The 20,381-nt window shown below is 41.3% G+C and overlaps 1 protein-coding gene across 2 annotated transcripts in view; it reads right to left on the bottom strand.

The window, feature by feature from the left end:
- LOC141803505 (zinc fingers and homeoboxes protein 2-like) overlaps positions 1-20,381 on the bottom strand; it is a 165,272-nt gene that overhangs the window by 144,466 nt on the left and 425 nt on the right. The window contains exon 1 of one of the 2 annotated variants that reach the window (XM_074687592.1): positions 19,956-20,339. The exons of the other annotated variant lie outside the window; for it this stretch is intronic. The gene's annotated coding sequence lies outside the window, so the exon portion shown is untranslated. Of the gene's footprint in view, positions 1-19,955; positions 20,340-20,381 lie in introns of those variants that run through there. 2 annotated transcript variants of the gene reach the window in all.

The following is a 20,381-nucleotide window of genomic DNA, read 5'->3' as shown; positions in this document are numbered from 1 at the left end:
TTCACCAACTGACCACGTCTTTCACCCAATCATTTCTTTCCAACATTACTTTACTGTCCCAAAAGTCTAAGACAAAAACTTGAGAAACTTTATGTTTTTGAGTTAAGTGTCTGTATAAAACTCTACGTCTGATTTTTGTTATTTCAAACACTAATAAATAGAAAACCTGTTTTCAATCAAATTAGGGATGCACCCATAAGAAAGTTTTGGACGATATCCAATATTAATATTGATGCCATAACCAATATTAACGAATACTGATATTGGTAAAAAAAAAAAAAAAAGACTGAGATGATGTGGCGAGGTAGTTCAAAGAGACAGAGCGGCGCCATCGTGAGAAAGGACGACCACGGAGAGAATCAAAGGATGGCGTGCCTGAGATGAACGGGATCGAAAAAGAGCGATTTGTCTGTTTTTTGAAGAGAAGAGACTTCACCCTTCTCAGGTAGTTTTGGTGTTTACAGAGTCAGAGAAAACAAGATTATTTGGGTCTTTAAAGATTGTTCAAGATACTCTGAAATCGCACAGCTAATGAGTAAATACTGGCCTATTAAAACTGATATATTGTGCATCCCTAAATCAAATATTTAACTGGGTGGAATATCTTAATAAATCACAATATTGTAATATCGTGATGCGTATCCTATCGTTAGGGGGTACCTTTTTCATTCGAACCGATACAGTACCAATGCTTGGTAACTGGCAATCGGTATCGGTACTGACTGGTACCAATTTTTGACAATTTTAATAAAAATGTTTTTGTGGTAAAAAAATATACAATTTTCATAATAAAGTCTCTTTCTTTTCAAGTTTACATATTTATTGTTGAATATATCAACTTGCATTGCTGTGTTCATGTCCAGCATGGAAAACCACCAACTCTTCCACTCCCTCACAGTCACAAGGATGCGTTTAGGTACCTAAGCATGATACCTTTCGATTTTACGTAAATCGGCACCCTGTACTTTTGAATGAATTTGGTCGGTACCTTTAAAACTACCTAATTAGGTACCCATCCCTACGTATCGTATCGTATCGTATCGTATCGTATCGTATCGTATCGTATCGTAAAGTTCTTGCCCCACTAGTTTATGTCATTTTATGTCATTTCATGTGGTTGTACGGTTTTACATTTTTGGATTTTTAATGATTAAGATCAAAACGTGTTTGGCAGAAAATAACCAAAAATTTTACCTAATTTCTATCTAATTGTATTTTTGCTTTTTATTAATTGATTTTTGATCGTTTTCTTTTAACATGTTAATCTAACCTTTGATGAGGGGAAACATCCGGTCAGTAAAAATGAAACCTGTGCCAAAAGTTGCTGTTCATTGAAAATCTGCTTGAGAAAGACCAGAAGTCACGTACACAACATATTTACATAAAAACATAAACATAAAACATATTTACAGCCTGGTTCAAAAACGACTTGGGTCTTCAACGCTGATTTCACTATCAGCACACACTGTACGGTGAGTGAAGTTTTTTCTAACCTTGTGGTTTAGAAATTATTAGGATCATTTGATTGTCCAATCAGAGACACAGCTCAGGTCACGTGACTGATGAGCGCCCTGTAGCTGAATGAAATAAAACTCACAGCTGGCGTCATAACAAACGTGGCTGCGTCCGTGGAATGGCTTCATTTCACGGTTCAGGAACAGCCAGGTGACGTCGCGAAGGCTATGCCCATGTTTTGATGAGTATTCGTACGAAGCACTTTGATTGACCTCGCTGCTGAAATGAGCTACATCAACTTTTCTTATTTTGCCACCTAATGGGGGCAGAGGTAGACCAACAACTCCTGGTTCTGACAGGAGGAAAGTAGAGAGCATTTCTGGTCTGAAAACATCTTCCTCCAACACCTGAGACCTGCACGGTGGACGTATTGTCAGAGGACTCTGGGTAATTCTGGAGACAGATGTCGAACAGCTGCTTCCTCTTCACTTTAAAACAACCGGAGCCAATCAGGGACAAAACAGGAACTTTGAGAGGACCGGTTTTGATTTGAGCCCAGAGGATCTGATCACAGCTGACCCAGAGAATTTCAAAATAAAAGCCTGTGAACGGTGACTCCTTCAGCTGCATCATTCATGAGCCTGTTAGTGAGCGATGAAGTCCTGATGAAGACGAGCTGCTGAACGTGACGTGTCTTTGTTTCTATCTTTAATCCCTGACTCAGTCCACTCTCAGCTCCTGAGGGGATCCTGTCTGCGTTCATTCACACCGTTTTCCTCCGTTCACCTAAAGCACAGAATGAAGACGCCATCAGCAGAGCGCCATCAGCAGAGCGCCATCAGCAGAGCGCCATCAGCAGAGCGCCATCAGCAGAGCGCCATCAGCAGAGCGCCATCAGCAGAGCGCCATCAGCAGAGCGCCATCAGCAGAGCGGGGCGTCTTCTCTCATACTTCCTGAACCAGAATGGGTTTCGAGCTCTTCTCTTTCATTCCCTCTGTGCAGATTTCCCATCATGCTCTGGGATCCAGTCTGATCACCACACGTTCACGTTTAATCCAGTTCTGCTGACGGACAGAGTCCTGATCAGGGATCCAGGAGCTCTAACCAAGTTACAGGAAACTGATCGTGTTATGTGATTGATAGCAGAACAGCAGCATCAGTTTTCATCCCCCTGATTTTATTTTGAACTTCCTCTCCAAAAAAGGACGGGGGGCCGTTTGGCGAGCGCAGAGACGTCTTCGCGGCCTGAAACAGACTCTTTCATTAGAGATGGAGGAGCCTCCGTCAGGGAGTATCATGTTCGGCGTTTGGTGCGGCGGTGGCAGGGAGGTTTTGTTCCCAGTGAAGGGACAGTGTGAGTAATGTCTGCCCTCGTGGTGCCCTCTTTTACTTACGGGCCGGGGGGTGAAGACGTGAACTCACAGTCAGGACTCAGAGCTCACAATGAAGAGAGTCTCAGGTTCTGATGCTCAGATTAAACGAACATAAATATCCCATGAAAAAAGGCTGATTTTCTCCAGATCTGCTCCTCTTTGGCTCGTTTTACACACACTCCTCAGCATTTTCAGAAAACTTCAGGACATTCACAACCTGACGTTTCCCTGAACTTCACCTGCGTCCTGAAGTGACACGTTTCCAGGTCATTCCTAAAGAAATTTTACTTCTGTTTACTCACTTAGAGAGAAAACACCCAGAAACTGTCACAACATTGTAGAAAGTATTATTTTTCTCCCCAATATCTTAAACATGAATTTCTCCTGGCTGGGCCTCAAACACCAAGGTCTGCCCATAGCTCCGCCCCCAACATGCCTCAAACACCAAGGTCTATCCATAGCTCCCCCCCAAACAGGCTTTAAACACCAAGGTCTGCCCATAGCTCCGCCCCCGACAGGCCTCAAACACCAAGGTCTGCCCATAGCTCCGCCCCCGACAGGCCTCAAACACCAAGGTCTGCCCATAGTTCCGTCCCCCATAGGCCTCAATCATCAAGGTCTGCCCATAGCTCCGCCCCTGACAGGCCTCAATCACCAAGGTCTGTCCATAGCTCCCCCCCCAACAGGCATCAAACACCAAGGTCTGCCCATAGCTCCGCCCCTGACAGGCCTCAATCACCAAGGTCTGCCCATAGCTCCGCCCCTGACAGGCCTCAATCACCAAGGTCTGTCCATAGCTCCCCCCCCAACAGGCATCAAACACCAAGGTCTGCCCATAGCTCCGCCCCCGACAGGCTTTAAACACCAAGGTCTGCCCATAGCTCCGCCACCGACAGGCCTCAAACACCAAGGTCTGCCCATAGCTCCGCCCCTAACAGGCCTCAAACACCAAGGTCTGCACATAGCTCCGCCCCTGACAGGCTTTAAACACTAAGGTCTGCCAATAGCTCCGCCCCCAACAGGCTGTTAGAGCCCAATTAGGAAAAGTGTAAGATACAGGGATTGGTACTGAATCCTACCTTTAGAGGTACCGACCAAATTCAGTCTACATTACGTATAACTAATTCTAGTCAAGTCAAACGGTACCATGTTTAGTACCCATACTCATTGCCATGTGTCAAGCATCGGTACCCTGGTAATAAAACACAAACGTAAATGGGTTTTTATGACATTTTTTTAAATTACATTTTGGGCTTTATTATTTTTTTTTTTGTTAATATTACATTTCGGGTTGTTGTTGTTGGTACAAATCAGCCTCTAACACAGGCCTCCAGAGGGCTGGCCAATCAGAGTGAAGGGGGTTCATGGAGCAGTGAGCCTTAAAGAGACAGCAGCTAAAAAAAATGTTTCAGGCCCCATAAACACGACGCTTAACCCTAAACGCAAAAACACAGAGAAAAAAATCTATCTCTCCACAGAAATGCTGAGAGAGTGAAAACGCTGTAGTAAGCATGCCAGGCCTGTAGGTGGCGCTATAATTGTCTCATCCAGGAGCAGCTTTAGGTATATCTCCATTGAAGAAGAGTTGGGCCGATCATCTGGTTCAGCCTAATACAGAGGCTGAAACAAAATACCAGCATCTCTTTTCTTTATGAGCTGTAGTTCATGCAAAGATACTGCGGGGGCACCAGAGGGTCAGATTAAAGACTAAAAAAAAATTAAAGCTTTGATTCTCATCCCTGAGATTAAAGCAGATGTTATCGGACTGCGATGTCTTGTAGTTGACGTTGCCGTTGGGTTAAGTCAACTTTGGGTTCTGGATACCTCTTTCTGTTGTACGCCGTCAAACCTTCGTAAAGTTGACTCCGTTTTTAATGATACAGCACTCGCAATCAAAACGTAGGTATATCTGTGTATCGTCAGCGTAAAGTGAAATAAATATCATGCCAGTTGGCAATGTCCACCAAGGGGGAGCACAAACTAGAAAAAAAATCGGACCTAAAACTGAGCCCTGATGCACACCATACTCAACATCAGGACGAGGAGAGACTATCTGCTGCTGTTGACATATTCTCAAAGTCACGGCATCTCGTCCTGTCTGCCTTTTCCATTTCCACTTCCACTTTCCTGTGATACTCTCCTCTAACCAGCCGACCATCGAGGTTCCCGAATTCCAGGTCTGAACACTCGACCACAAAGCAGACTAATAGCTCCCGTTTCTGCCTTCGAAGGAACGTGTCAAAGCACAAACAGAAACCAGTATTAGGCTGGAAATGCTTTTTCCTGCCACAGAAGTCATCTGCCAAGAAACTATTTTTCTATTTACACTCGGTGTGTGTGAAAGCTGCAGGCTGAGGGCTCCAGATTCCTACGTTTCCTAAATTTGGAGAGCAGCAGGAAAGCAGGATGAGGCTAATTCAATTAGTCCAAAATTAAAACAGAGACTGTAATTTATTTACCAGATAACAGTTTGTTCCCTCTGAATCAAATTGGATGAATTGGACGTGACATTAGGAAGAGAAAAAACTCTTAAACACAATAAAACAGATCAGCTATCTGAATATGAATCCCTTCCTTTCTTCCATATTTCACCGTCAATAAAAACATCTGTTCACCTGTTTCACTCCCACATTAACAACCTTTGCTTTTAATGAATTTGGTACACGCTGTAATATATAATTTAATCTAAAACAGTCAGCTGAGGCTTGAGCTGTAGTTATTTTATTAAAGATTTAACAGATTAGGGACTAAAAATGAAAGGATGAGGACACATTGTGCCTCTGAGTCCACTGCTTTTAAATTAAGAGCCAAAGTAAAAATATTTCTACAATATTTTTCCTGCTCAGGTCACAGTCGGCAGGATAAGTCATTATATTTATCTTTTTTATAAATTGTAATAACTTCATGTTCCTTTTTAGTTAATTTGTCTGTACGTTTTGTCTGCTACAAAAACGCATCAATCTGAGAATTAAAGCCCAAACTAAAGAAAACTTCTCACGGGTTTTTTTGTTTTTGTGCATAACGACTGAGGGAAAAAAGGTTGGTTTTTCAAAAGAAACCACATCAGTCCCAAATTGATGGATAATAATTTGGTTATTTTTCTTCAAATGTCACGTAATTAAAAAATAAACCCTCGAGTTTGGTGGCGAGAGGTCGGGCCCAGTTTGAGAAGACAAACTCTCTATTCTGACATTTTGAACAGAACTTTAAAAATAGAAACCATTGTTTAAAAAACTTTAAAAATAAATGACTCACAGGCCTAAATATTCTGTTGCGTAACAAAAGTAATCTGAAGTAATGAGCTCAGAAACTCCAGGGTTATATAATGTTGAATCATGACACAGCAAGAATGCAGGAATGCATAAAGACAAATATTTTCATTATTCATCAACGTGTGCTTTACTTATGCATGAGTGTTGTGATGGAGAGAGACGATGGTCACAGTCTCTCAGGGTCCGAGCTGACGTTTCTGGAGCTGGTCGACCCACAGACGCTGACATCTCTCTGACAGGAAACAGACCTGAGCAGCTGATTGTAAATAACGCGGTTGGAAATGAAGAACTGTTTGAGGGTTTTGGCTTGACAACTTCAGTGATCATTGGATTACCACAGTTTTCGGTCAGTCTGGAGAGTTTCAGGACAGAGAAAGTACAGACAGATAAAACTGAAGGGTAAATATTGAGTATTTCCGTGAGCTGATAGAAAACAGCTTTTCAAGGGGAACTTGGGATGAAGGAGCAGAGTTTCTCTGCTGAACGCTGTTTGTATGTTCCTCTAATATTAACGTAACAACGACAATTTAAACCAGGACTTTTTGTAGCTAATGTTAAAACAATTTCATTTTAACTGTAGCTGCAAAATCTACAATTCAATTTCTGTGAAGGCCAGGCATCAGAAGAATTCAGATCTGAAATTCTACCAAGTCTACGTTTGAGGCTCCAATAAATAAAAAATTAACTGCATTTTTTTTGTTCACAGCAGCATATTTTAACTGTATATTTCACGTCTTTCGAGTCACCTGATGCGTAGCTGCCCCTGACAAAAGCTACGGTACAGAATGTACGTACATGAATGCCGTGACGTAAACGTGAAAATCTACTAGAAAGAATGATTAAAATGATCACACAACACAAATTAAAATGTAAGTTTGTTTCCAGTTTTTTTTTTTTTTTAATTTTTAACTACAACTTTAATATTTTAATATCTCAGGTTTACAGTATTTCATTCTCTGAGCAATCGTTTTTACTTTTTATCTTCTTGGAGTTAGGATGTTAGCATTTTAAACAGCAGACTTTGAAATTCAAACGTGCAATACGGACTGTTCTTTTTTTTTCTTGTTGTTGTTGACTGCTATAAATGCCTTAATTGCTCCTCTGGAATAAATAAATGTTTTTCAATTCAATTCAATTCTGAATGGGATGCAAAATTAGAGACCCATCTCATTTAAGAATTTTTTTTTTCTGGACATTTTAATAAGACTTGAAGACTTTCAAAGGATCTGAGAACCTGTTTTTATTGAATTATTAAATATTATTTTTTATAATTATTTTTATCAATTAACCATACATGTTAAATTGCAACATTTGTGTAATTTTTTTTTTTTTTTGCAATTTTTTTTTCCATATTTCCCTTGAAGTTTCCAGTTATGAGATGCACAGACGTTGAAATAGTCTCCACATCAAGTTTTGCGCCACTCTGAATGGTGTGTTTATCAAGTCACGCCAGTTTTCAGAGAGATCTACATGAGATTTGTTCAATTTATGACATCACCAGCTGGGGAACCCCTTATTAGGGCGTATTTAGTGTTTTAAAGACAGTGGAGGAGGGTTCCGGAATGTTGGATTCCAAAGGGCTGTGATGCACTAACCGGAGTTCCGAAGTTCTTCTGATGCGTCTTAAAGAGACAGTAGCTGAAATAATGTTTTTCAGACCATGGACCCTCCTTACTGATGGAGAGATGGATACGGATAATACTGTTTATTAAATCATGTTTTATATTAAACTGGGCTTCGTGCCAGGTATAAATTATCACTGTGCATTTAACACTGAGGTATCTAGAAAATACACAGGCTCATATATTGATACTGTCATTTGAAATATTTACGAGGTACAGTGGGTAAGGAGTGACAAACATTTGAAAATTTGCCAAATTAACTAAAAATCTCATGTACCCCCAGGGGCCACAGACATTTGTTTTAGCTTTAATTCATGTTAAGCTTCTTTAAGTATAACAAGGACAGAATAAAGCCAAAACCAGACAGGAGCAGTACCCCGTCTTTAAATCTGTAAGTTAATACTTAATGCAGCCTTTGGTAGAGGAGCCTTCCTCTGAAATCAGAGAGTAAAATAACAGACTGTGGTGTATTAACAGCCCGTCTGAAACAACCTCTGAATTAGACAGCTGTAGTTCTCTTGAGCAAGGCAGAGTGGTCTCCCCGTGGACTCTACGAGGACGCCGGCTTCGTGGTGCGAGCGCGCGGCCCCCAGGTGTGAGCACGAGGAAACGTATGAATATCAATGAAGAGGCTGATGAAAACGGGGGAACGTGCTCAGCGAGCTTTCCTGGGATAAATGAGGGTTTGGAACAAGGTTCAAATTAACGATCCAGACGTGAGGGGAGGGGGTTCCTTAACAAATCACAGTTTGAGGGTGGGGAGTTAATCTCAGGCGTTTTTTGTCTGATGAGCCCATCAGTGCTGCCGGTCACTCATGTGTTGAGTAATTTACAAACACACACACTGCAGAATTTAATGAGAAAATAAGCATTCTTTCCTCTCTCATGAATAAAAATGACTTCTTGGAGATTTAAGGGAAAGAAATCTAAATAATATAAACAGTGATAACAAACAAACAGCGTCTGTTTTTGAAGTGTTTGCTCCAAATATGAGATACGCTGCAAACACTAAAAGTGACGCCTGCTTTCACGGCGTGATTGATGGCAGAAAACAGAAATCATTTCAGCGACTTTCTTACAGGACATTAAGTAAATTATGTCAAAATGAGAGAGTCGGCCTGCATATATTTTAAGCAGGAAATTCATATGATAATTTCCTTTCTCCAAAGAACACCTGCAGTATTTTAATACTCTCCCTTTAAGTCTGCGTTCAGCTCGGCAGATTTCATTCAGGGTATGAATTACAGCTGGAAATTACACTGGGCAAAAAGACCCCTGAACTCCGTTTGTGGCAATAAAATCAGGAACTGGAGCAACATTTCTCCTGTTATTAATCACACACTCACAAATAAGTCATTTGACAGTAATTATTCATCATTTCGCTAAATGTTTCATTCACTCCTGTTCAGATATATGAGCATTTTCTGCTATTCTCTCTCATTTATTCCAGAAAGCAAACATTTGGTATTCATGGTTTTTAAGAAAGAAAAAAAAACATCTGTCGCCTTAAGTTCAATCAAAAGGAACATTTTCTTCATATTTCTCCTTTTCCTGACATTTTGATGAACAAATTAAAAACTCATATTTTAAAGTAGTCTGGCGTTTCAGTCTCATATTTATAACTGGTGTCTGGTTTGATGAATGTCGTACTCAGGCACGTCTTTGAAAAGAAACACCACTCTGTGTTATTTGAAAGTTCACACTAAAATCAGGATTTCACTTTGAAAGAAAGCTGATAAAACATTCGTCCTGAGCAGAGAACATGTTCAGAGATGATCTCACCTGTTCTCAGGTTTTCAGCTGATCTGAGAAACGTCTCATGAGATTTTTTCGTGGCATGAGAACGAGCAGATAAAGGTTGTTCCCTCACTGATTATTAAATTAAACATATAATATTGACGATCCTGGCATTCTGTCATACATATGCCACTTTTGTCCTACCCAGAGTGGCGTATGAGTCCCAGTGTCAAGACTCAGGACTCTGGTTAACGGTGGGTGCAGTCTGTCAGTGTGTGACATGATGTCCTATTTCTGCCTTCCTTTAGCTAAAAGAACTAAACGTACATTTTTGGTTGTAGAGTGGGGTTGCTCCTATTTTTAACCTAAGATTTTTAAAGTCAGTTTGATCAGTTAACCATTGACGTTTCCAGTCTGGATTCGATACTGAATTATGGACAAACACCTCTGCTAAATGAAATTGTAGGCGTTGGTACATCATCACCATAGACTGTGGAATAAATGGACGTAGTCTCCCAGAGGTCACCCGTCTGTTTCTGAAACAGTGTTTTGAAGCAGATCAGCCATCACGGCCATATTGGAAGTGGGGCAGGCTTTGAGTCTCCTCACTAACAGCTATAGGACGCACATCCTCTGATTGCCTCTGATAGGATGATCTTTGTGTCCTCTAAACTAGGGATGGGTACTGAATGAGGTACTTTTATAGGTATCGACCAAAGTCTGTCAAAAGTACCGGGTACCAATTCACATAAAATCAAAAGGTACCATGTTTAGGTACCTAAACGCATCATGTAACTGTGAGAGAGTGGAAGTGGAAGTGATTTTCTATACTGGACAAGAATAAATATTTTAAATTGATATTTTTACCTCATAAACACAAAAAAGTACGGAAAATCTGTACCGTTTTGTACCGGTACTAGTTGCCAGGTACCAGGCTTTGGTACCATATTGTTTCAAATGTGAAAGGTTCCCATCCCTACTCTAAACTGTCAATTCAGACAAAATTTCGCCCCCACAGTGTGTGCTGATAGTGACGTTAATGACTGAGACAGGAGTCAATTTTTCTGGAGAAACTGCAGATTTTAGCATTTGTCTCAAATTTTTGGACCCCAAAAAATAAATTAAATAAAAAAATAAAAATAATATTAATAATTAAAAAATAATAATAATAATAACTTCCAGTCTGAAATCAACAAGATGCTGATAACAGTAGTTATAATTCAAGCTGCTTGATTATAACGAAATTTTTCCTACAGAAGCTAAATTTAAACATTTGGCTACTTGTGTTAGCGGGACACTGTGTTAGACAAAGTGTGATTGGCTAGCGCTAACATCTAGTTAGTTATGCTAAGTAAAGGAACAAAAGCTTCTCATTGTTTCAGTAAATTTTATGAGGGTTTGTGCAGTTTTTAGTGTTTTGATCACTTTATCGAACCTGTGACTAAAAGTGTATATATTTATACATTATTTAATCCCTGTTAAGCAATCATTGGACTGTCAATAGGACAGTTAACTAGACATGGTTTAAAAATTCTGTGGTCATGTTTAAACCTGTTCAGTGTCTTCAGGTAGATTTATGATGAAGATAATATTGATTAAAATATAAGTACATAAGACAGTTTTACAGAAAAAAAACACTTAAAATCTTTGTAATTTAAGCATGACATTAATTATATTGCTATCTAATTCTGTTGAACCTTTGAAATGAAAGGTGTCATTTTAAAATAATGTTAAATTCACAGCTGTTTTTTCCTGTTCTCTTATTTAAAGTCACCTCCCGCCGTCACGGCTCCTACGCTCTGATGACCCTCTCTCGGGGCTAACTGGCGTACGTCACATCCCGGCGCGGAGGCTCTGGTTCCAGCTGAAAAGCGCGCTGACATGTTTGTCATTGATTGGAGCAGACAGACGCTCCATCATGTGAAGGACGCAGTGTTTACAGCGGGTTTGTTTACCAGCCGCGCGGCGTCCTGCGGCGTCCTGCAGAGAGCGATCCATACCTGGCTTCCTCTCCGCTGCAGACGACTGAAGTGAAGTCTCACTGTTTTATTTGCATGTTACATTAATATTAATTACTCTGCTGAGCTTTCAGCTGACAAGCACGCAACCACGACTGAGCTTGTTTTTATCTCGTCTGCAAGAATGGCTCATTTGCATTCTCTTTATTCTTTCTGTCATCGTATTTAATTTCTACCCCAGCACACGTTACATTCACAGATTAGGATGTACATTTAGAGAAACCACACTTCCTGTTTCCCTGTTTGTCCAGCAGGTTTCTACAGAGGTCAGCACTGATAGTTTTGGACTGAGCCGGCCGTTTGGTGCCAGTATTTAATATCCTAAAATTCAGCCCGCTCCTGCCAATAAAGCATTTCAAACAATTACAAGTATTCAGTGTTTCCCTCAGTTATTCTTGGCTGTTTGGAAAAGCCTCCAGAGCAGCGAGCAGCCACTAACTCCACCATCATTAATAGCTCCACCGTGTTTCCTCCATCATGTTATAAAGATGGATATCAGGGTTTATGATAAACTACAGGCACGTCACGGCGTATTAAAGCAGCCGTGTCTGAGTGTTAAACCACCTGAGCGTCGAACATGGACAACAGCAGGTTTTTATCAGGCTCCTCAGATCTGAAGCTGCTCGTTAGCCTCGGTCAGTGAACCATGAGTCACCAAAAAACACCAAACATGAGGAGGAAAGGGCAGAGATGGGAGCACGTCTCATGATGGGTCCCTGTGAGGACGGGATGTGAGGGTGAAGCAGAAAACTGGTGCAGTCAATGGGGTGTCCTTTCTAACTGTAGAGGGCGCTGTCTGCATGTGGCTACGCTTGATTGCCCTCATTAGTTCTGTATGTAGCAAAACCATAGACTGTAAAATAAACTGCTCCCCCTGGTGGCTGGCTGCAGTATAGGTCAAAAACTCCATCTCCCCAGTCATTCCAGATGGGCTGTGGTCAAACTTTAAAAAATTAATCCACCTGGTAGAAATGTTTATCACGTCTGATTGTTGTGGTGATTTGAAGATATCATTTGGCTGTCTTGTATCCAAGTCCTCTTTTTTCTGAAAAGTTTTGTTTTCATTAGTTTCACGAGGTTAAAAACGAGGTTTTACGTCACGTTTAACGATGATTAACAGCTGACGTTCTCGTGTATTTTTTTCAGGGATTGTAAAATATGTCTGGAGGTAGAGTCAGGAAGTGATTAGACTCTCCAAAAAAAAAAAAAAGTGGGAATTTTGGCTTCAAAACCATACGATAGTAAATGGTGGAGCCACACTGTCTACTCTATAATCTATGGGCGTAACCGCTGACGGCAAAATCACACAAGATCTGTCTGTGCTCCATCAGCACTGGATCTGATTGGTTCCAGTCTACCCCACATCCAGCAGGGATCTAGAGTCCTCCGTATGAAATACGAAAAGACCTTTTCCGAAATCCAGAGCAGTGGCGCATTAATTTTTATTAGGTAGATCCAGTGTTGCCAACTTAGTGATTTTGTCGCTATTTTTAGCGACTTTTCGGACCCCCCAGCGACAAAATTAGAGAAAAGTGACAAATCTAGCGACTTTTTTTGGTGGTCGGCGGCTCCAAGATCACGGGAGAACAGTAAAAATAAAAGCAGTCTCACCTAGTTTTCCTGTTATTTCCCACATATTGAATACACTATCATCAATTCTGTATTTTGGCTTTAGTTTTACTTCAGTCCAGCTCATTACCACAATTTTTTCCCTTTTGGTGGGAAATTTAGGGCTAATCCACCCTGTTTAAAAAAGGGACTGTCATGTTGTTAATTTTATTTGGGGTCAAAATGACCCCAGGGTAACTAAAAGGGGCAAAACCTCCCTAAGAGTCACAGCAGTGGAGTGTAACAAAAAATCAAGCAAAGGCAGGAATAAAGGATAAAAACTGATTTCCCTTTTTTTTTTTGTTTTTGTTTAACCTTATAAGAATTTATGTATTTTATTTTATTTTAATTTATTTAATTTTGTTTTAATTTAATATGTTTTATTTTATTTTATTTTACTTTATTTATTAATTTTTTTGAATTACTTTTTTTTGCTTCAACATTTTCAGATATGGTAATTTTGAAAAACAAGTGCATTGTTTTTATATTTAAGTTAGAACAGGCCCTAATAATAAAAAAAAAAAAAGAAAGTATAACTATGTCTATCAACAAGATGTAAAAGAAAAATACATATTTTTACTTTTGAAACTGAAACGACATAATATATCTTTTTTTTTGTTTTTATTTATTCATTTATTTATTTTTTTAATTGTAACAGACTCGATTCTCGTAAGAAAAATCAGGATTTGAACTAAATTGTGGGTTGAGTTTCTCCTTTTACATCTTTCCTGCTCAGAGCCAAAATCACATTTTCAGGATGGTTTAAAAAAATTCAAATATATGGTTTTATAGTGGTGGTTCATCATATGACTGAAAAAAAAAAAAACTGATTCAACATCTAAGACTTTTGACTTGATGACAAACATGTAAAAAAAAAAAGTTCCCATCAGAGGACGAATGAAAACAAAAACAGTTCCTGGCAGCACGTGTGAATTTCTGCTGCCATGAAGCGGGTTAGTGACCTCAGGTGAACTCCTGCTCTGATAGGCTGTCAATATTGATCTGGAACAGGTCGCTTCAGGTGAGCCGTACCCCGTGTTGGACACCGGATGTTTTCACGCCACTTCCCCAGATTTGATGAGTCACACACGAATCATTTTTTAAAATCAGGGGTTTTGAAGCTTTACGGATGTTTCAGGTCATACGTGAAACATCCGTGTGGTGTGGATTGGTTCAGGAACAGAGACGGATTTTACAGGTTTTACAGATTGATGTTTTTATGTTTTTAGACTGAGAAACAACGAGGACAGAGGAATGTTTCTGTGTTTGGTCGTTTGGCTCAGGGCTGAGATGATTCGTCATCTCGTGCCGAAATCTGTAGCAGGTTATCGTTGTGTAACTTCAGAAATATTCACGGTATTTATTGAACGCTTTGACAAAGAGGAGGCGATACTCGGGGGGGTAGGTTTAAGAAACTGGAACGATAAGATGGAGATGAAATCCATTCACACTAACTTCACCCCAAACGTTCCCCAAACGTCCCCAAACGTTCCCAAACGTTCCCGTCGACGTGGAGGGTCGGTTTGATCCAGCAGCTCCAATTCAGCCAATACCAGCGTGTGTGTGTGTGAGTGTGAGTGTGTGTGTGTTTCCCCATGAAGAGCTCCAGCTGAGAGGAGGCAGGGCAAACGCTATGACACACACACACATATCTACACACACACACATTGAGACCAGCCCAGGCTCTCTAGTGACTCACCCCCCACACACACACACGAAATCACCGCCACTTCACTCACTCACACACAACCTGGCACGCCAGTACTCTCTTTCCCAAACACACACCCACACACACAGCCTCTCACTATTTCATAAAGCACCAATGGCTCTGAAAATACATGTGTGTGTGTGTGTGAAAAAGTCTAACGTGTGTGTACGATGCAGCTGTCATGCATGCTTTCTGCATGTTTGTGCACGTGTGAAATAACCAGCAGTTTGACAGAGCAACAAAAGAGTGTGTGCAGAGTGTGTGTAGCATGTGTGTGTGTGTGTGTTCCAGCTCATATAGCTGCCACAAACCCCTGATGACTGAATGCCACGGAGGGCAGCACCAACACAGAGCGGGGTCCATTTCAATCCCCACAAACGATGAAAAATAAAAAAAGCAAACACGCGTGCAGCCGCAATTTCCAGGCGATAAAAACCAATGATGTGAACAGTCTAAACGGTGAAATAAAAGCTGTGTGTGTGTGTGTGTGTGTGTGTGAGTGTGTGTGTGTGTGTGTGGGCTGTGGATTGGGGTGACAGGTCAGGTGGTAACAGCAAATCACAGCTGCACTTCCTAGGAACCGGCGAAATGTGTGTGAGAGTGTGTCAAAGAAATAGCAGCGTGTCAAAGCAGGAAGAGGGGAAAAAGCGATAGTGTGTGTGAGTGTGTGTGTGTGTGTGTGTGTAGAAGTCTCCCGGCGAGGAAGGGAAAGCGCAGAGATCTGTGTGTGTGTGTGTGTGTGTGTTGGCGTTTGTGACAAATAAATAGCAGGCAGGGAGCAGCGAGCGCGCTGTGATTCGGAGACTGGCAGCGTGACTGACTGATCCCTGCATCCATATCATAGGATTAAAAAGCCTGACACGCCGCCGATACAATGGCGGCGAAATATGAGACAAAAAAAGTCGGTCAATGGGAAAGGAAATGTGATTAGGAAGCAGAACAGAAGAGAAGGAGATAATATTTAAAAATCTGACACACTTTCCAGCAGGAGCCGGAGAGGAGGTGGATGTTAACGCTGTCACCGGGCAGTATAGACGGGAAGAGGAAGAGGAGGAGCCGCTGCCAAAAAAACAGCCTCTCTGGTGTTTTCTGAGCGCCAAGACACACTTCCGTCACACTGTCAGGGATGTGGTGGAGGGTGAAACCTGCCCAAATTCAGTTTACACACCTGTTCCTCTAAGCCGGACAGAAATCTCCCCCTCTGTACCTCCTCCAGACGGGAGCCAGACCGCGCCGCGCTCCAAAGGAAGGCACCAAAAACCACCAGCAACCCGGCCCGGGGCGCGTCCCCCTGGCGAGGTCAGAGGTCACCTGAGGTGGCTCATCTGTTTACCTCCTCATCCCCGCGTTTGGCCCCGAGCCGGCTCGCCAGGCGAAACCTAATTATTCATGATTTTATGTAACATGATTTGAGCTGAAAATTGGGTCAGAGAACATACCGAGAGTGAACCGGGTGAACTCGGAAAGGGAAAAGTTTGATCATGTGGAAAGAAAGTCCCAAAATAAACTATGAGTGGTATTAACACGCAGGAAAACACCAGATAAGAAACACATTTCATGAATTCAGGGGAAATATTTGGGGCTTGCATCAGCCAAGTTTTGGCAAATAAAACTCAGAAAAGTCTCCAACGCCGCGCCGTGCATCAAAACAAGCTTACACGCATATTTCTAATTTAACGGCGTTAAAACCAGGCCGACAAAGCATCACCACGTCTCTCTGAAGCAGATAAAAACACACCTGCAGACCTCTTTAAGGCTTTTCACTGATTCATATTATCAATACAACCATTTTAAACACATTTCTAATTATAAAAAAATGATTTTTACCCAAATTTAAACAGATTTCATGCTGTTTTTCTCACACAAATTGGCCACAATCTGCTTTTACACCAAAGAAAACAAGACACACTGATTAAAGACTGACTTTAAATGAAACTGGCTGAAATTTATCACAAAATCAAGCTGATTGACGAGCCTGTAATGTCATTTTCACCTCCTTTATATCACAGAAATTGTCAATAAGAATAAAAAATGTGTGTTATAAATAAATACACCACATTTTACCTCCATATTTGTCTGTTTGTAGCTTGTTTACGAGTATTCTGTTCAAACCAGCAGCTCATTACTGACCAAACCAGTATGAAACCAGTCTGCCATTAACTGGCACCAGCGCAGCAGCTCAAATGACACCGTGAAACTAACTCAAAGAAAGTTTTTAGGGAGAAAGTTTACTTTAAAGACAGTTTTCTGCACAAATCCAAACTATAAAATCAAAGAAGAAACAAATACTCCAATAAACGGTCACAATTTCTTTCTAAACCAGATTAAAAGACAAGAATACTGGGCAAAATTTCTTCCCAAATCTGAGTAAAAATTAAAAAACTGGGGTAAATTGTAGTAAATTTCACTTTGAAAACAAATATCTTTCATTACAAGCAGCTGAAATCACATTAACGTACACTGGCAGCTCAAATGAATCACTTAAATCCAGTTAGAGGAGGGAGAAATTAAGGCCAGTTTCACTTAAAGTCAGCTGTAAATCATTCCTTCTAATAAAGTCATGGTTTAATCTTCATTTTTAACCGTTTTAACCCAGAAAGCTACAAACTGGAGGCTAATTCAGTATGAAATCTGTCCAATATATATGTTAAATGTATTAAAAATCATTATAAGTGTGTTTACAGCCAGCCTGTGTCACTCTGTTGGAGTTTTATTTTGTATATTTCTCAGTTTAAAGCCTGTACAGTGAACATACCAGCAGCTTCACACTGACCAAACCAGTATGAAACCAGTCTGCCATTAACTGGCACCAATTCAACGTCTGTTCACCAAACCTACCACAGTGAACGACTCAAATAACACCATGAAACTAACTTCACCACTGCGTTTAAAGCGAGAAGTTATCGGTTTATTTTACTGTAAAACTGTCAAATTTGATCTGCAGATCGTGTCAACGTATGTCACACAAAATTGCCTCCCAAATCTGATTAAAAATTTTTAAAACTGGGGTAAATTATAGTAAATTTCACTTTGAAAACAAATATGTTTCATTACAAGCAGCTGAAATCACATTAACATACACTGGCAGCGCAAATGAATCACTTAAATCCAGTTAGAGGAGGGAGAAATTAAGGCCAGTTTCACTAAAAGTCAGCTGTAAATCATTCCTTCTAATAAAGTCATGGTTTAATCTTCATTTTTAACCAGAAAAGCTACAAACTGGAGGCTAATTCAGTATGGGATGTGTCTAATATTTAAGTTAAATGTATAAAAAATCACTATAAGTGTGTTTACAGTGTTTAAAGCCAGCCTGTGTCACTCTGTTGGTGTTTTATTTTGTATATTTCTCAGTTTAAAGCCTGTACAGTGAACATACCAGCAGCTTCACACTGACCAAACCAGTATGAAACCAGTCTGCCATTAACTGGCACCAATTCAACGTCTGTTCACCAAACCTACCACAGTGAACGACTCAAATAACACCATGAAACTAACTTCACCACTGCGTTTAAAGCGAGAAGTTATCGGTTTATTTTACTGTAAAACTGTCAAATTTGATCTGCAGATCGTGTCAACGTATGTCACACAAAATTGCCTCCCAAATCTGATTAAAAATTTTTAAAACTGGGGTAAATTATAGTAAATTTCACTTTGAAAACAAATATGTTTCATTACAAGCAGCTGAAATCACATTAACATACACTGGCAGCGCAAATGAATCACTTAAATCCAGTTAGAGGAGGGAGAAATTAAGGCCAGTTTCACTAAAAGTCAGCTGTAAATCATTCCTTCTAATAAAGTCATGGTTTAATCTTCATTTTTAACCAGAAAAGCTACAAACTGGAGGCTAATTCAGTATGGGATGTGTCTAATATTTAAGTTAAATGTATAAAAAATCACTATAAGTGTGTTTACAGTGTTTAAAGCCAGCCTGTGTCACTCTGTTGGTGTTTTATTTTGTATATTTCTCAGTTTAAAGCCTGTACAGTGAACATACCAGCAGCTTCACACTAACCAAACCAGTATGAAACCAGTCTGCCATTAACTGGCACCAATTCAACGTCTGTTCACCAAAGCTACCACAGTGAACGAGTCAAATAACACCATGAAACTAACTTGTGGTCGTTAAAAGGGGGTTAAATGGTGAAGTTATCGGTGTATTTTACTGTAAAACTGTCAAATTTGATCCGCGGATCGTGTCAACGTATGTTACACAAACCGTCCGTGTGTGTGGAAAAGCGGCATAAAAAGCGCCTCTAACGCTGAGGACAGCTCGCTGAAAGCCCCAAAGCTGTTAAAAACGGTGAAAGTGGAGTGTTTGGTGTAGTATTTGTGTCTAAAGAGCCCGCAGTGAGCAGTCGGTGTGCTCCCATACAGCCCGCTGACGGTGGATTCACCTCAGATGACCCAGGCAGCCAGACTGGCTGTCTGCTAGCTCGCCCCGTTTGAACCTCGCATTCAGCGGGCAACAACAACACTTGAACCGGCACCGCCACACCAACTGTCCCCGCTCTGCCGCTACCGTGACACCAACACAACACACCGGGATTATTCTCCTATTCTTCGCGCCACTCGGCGGAGTACCGCTGACTCGCGAGGGGGAAGCAGGGAAGCAGGGGAGAGGGAGCCAGCCAAAACAAATGCCGACATGAAAGATCCAGAGACGGGCAGCCACGTTTGGAGCTGCGGGGAAAGGCTAAAGCTAACGCGCTTAGCTTCACCCGGTGCTCTGACACGGGGCTAACGGGCTACAGGCTAGCGCCGCTGGATAATAAATGTATTATGAGCACTTTCTCCGGGGGTGGAGGGCTGGCAAAAGTTGGCCACCACAAAAAACAACCTGAACCGGATGACATTCACTTGTCTGACAAACTACCCCTAAATATCAGTCTCCCAAAGTTGCCTGACAGCCAGGTCCCTAAGTGTTTTAATTCCAGTTTGGCTGCCGTGGAGGTCTGCCGGGTGATAGCAAGGTGATCCCCCCACAGAGAGGCTGTGATGGAGGGGCAGCAGCAGCAGCAGCAGCAGCCTGGGCAGGGAGGGAGCCAGGCGGCTAGTCCGCCTCAAACCAAGCCGCTTTAATAACTTCACTTTTGCGGTCACTTTGGTCCAAATTTCCCTCCAAGAGTTAAATAAATAAGAAGTTCCCATTGTGTCCTACCTGTGAGCGGTCTCTGGGTGCAGGGTGCGACAGCCTGGAAGTTGATTATTCCCAGATATCCAGAGTGGTGCGGTGCGGGGCGCATATAGCTAGCGCTGGGTACAGTAAAGATTGTAGCATAGCTAACCTAAAGACAACAGTAGAGAGGAGAAAAAAAAGCCTCCTCGTTGCTCATAGGGGGGATCGACGACAAAAACCACATGATCTTTTACGTCAGCATATATTTGCATAGGATGCCAAATTTATGTTTCGCGTGCAGGTGACGTGAAAATGTACAGAAAAGTTTGATGGTGCTGCAGCCGGACGCTGGCTCGGCTGCTCGGGTTGCGGTGGAGAGGCGCAGGCATGTTGCAGCCTCGCACCCCTGTCCCCCTCCTGCAGCCCTGATCCTCACCGGTCTGCAGATCCAGCACTTACAGCATGGGA

This window comes from Halichoeres trimaculatus, unplaced genomic scaffold, assembly GCF_033239565.1.
Source record: "Halichoeres trimaculatus isolate MK-OKI-2021-1 unplaced genomic scaffold, fHalTri1.1 fHalTri1_scaffold_14, whole genome shotgun sequence".
In the NCBI taxonomy this organism is placed as follows: Eukaryota; Metazoa; Chordata; class Actinopteri; order Labriformes; family Labridae; genus Halichoeres; species Halichoeres trimaculatus.
This window is presented reverse-complemented; position numbering and strand designations above follow the sequence as displayed.